The sequence below is a fragment of the Brassica oleracea genome, chromosome C4 (genome assembly GCF_000695525.1).
Source record: "Brassica oleracea var. oleracea cultivar TO1000 chromosome C4, BOL, whole genome shotgun sequence".
In the NCBI taxonomy this organism is placed as follows: Eukaryota; Viridiplantae; Streptophyta; class Magnoliopsida; order Brassicales; family Brassicaceae; genus Brassica; species Brassica oleracea.
Window position 1 is genome coordinate 18,484,317 of NC_027751.1, and position 1,310 is coordinate 18,485,626.

The window sequence follows — 1,310 nt, forward strand, 5'->3', positions numbered from 1 at the left end:
CGACCGGCAACACGGTCGTGCTCGCCGGGCGAGCTGGCTTGTGTCATGGTTGAGCTCGCTGGGCGATCCGTTTTGGCTACTCGTTTTCTCGGCTTTTGAAGTTTTGGCCGAGATTCGGTTTTTCTGAGGAATTTCGGACATCGATTCCGTCGTGACCAATTTTGACCCCAACACCTGGTTTTTTGGTATACTTTTTCCGTCACACATATGTTTAGAACTCCAGAGTTAAGCGGGTTTGGCTTGGAGTAATGAAAGGATGTGTGACCTATCGGGAAGTGATTTGCGATACCGTGCGAGTGAGACCAAAACATAGGGAAGGGACATGGTGATTGCAGAGTTAGTAGACAAGACATTTGGGACATGAAAAATTAATGCACCGCTCGTTAGACGGGATGGGGCCCACGGTCCAAGAGAGAGGGCGTGGGTGGCCCTTTAGCTGTGGGCGGTCAAAGCGTTATAAGTGGTATCAGAGCCGAACCCAAACGAATGTGGAGTCAGTGAGGGCTCACACTAGCATGGGTAACGAGGACGCAACGAGGATGTTTCGTTCTTTGAGAGGAGGTGAATTGTAACATCCCGGTTTTTGGTATATGGAATGGCTTAAAAGAATTGACTTGGCTACCTATGTCACCAAATTTGACTTACCTTTTCTGTCACACATCCATTTAGAACTCCAGGGTTAAGCGTGTTTGGGCTAGAGTAGTGAAAGGTTGGGTGACCTATTGCGATACCATGCGAGTGAGGCCAAAACACAGGAAAATGTCATGTGGTGATTGCATGGTTAGTAGACAAGACAATCGAGCCTTCGGAAAAATTAAACGACCAATAGTCGGACGAGATGGAGTCAAGTCCACGGGCGGAATGAGGGGGTGATAGAATGCCCAAGAGAACCTACGAACTCGTTTGTGTTGAGATCACCAATGATCTAGCAGGAAACAAGGTTGTAAAAGCAAAGCTTCTGTTTTATAAATTGATAATATTGTGTCTCTTACAACCCAAGAGATCACTATTATATAACTATGAAAAGTCCTAAGTCCTTATTACCTAACAATTTATCCTTAAATTTTAATACTTATCTCTAAAGAAATTGAAAACTAACGTTTAATGAAAGCAATAACAATAAAGGAAAACCAATGGTAAAGCCAATAAGGAAATTATGGATCATGCTGCATCAGGTCACCCGAGGTTGAGAAAGATCCGACCTCGGATCTTCAGTATTATCCTGCACCACATAAGGAATAAGGTGCTTGACGTTGAACATATCTGAGTATCGAGCTGTAGAATGAAGAAGTAGACGATACGCATTTGCA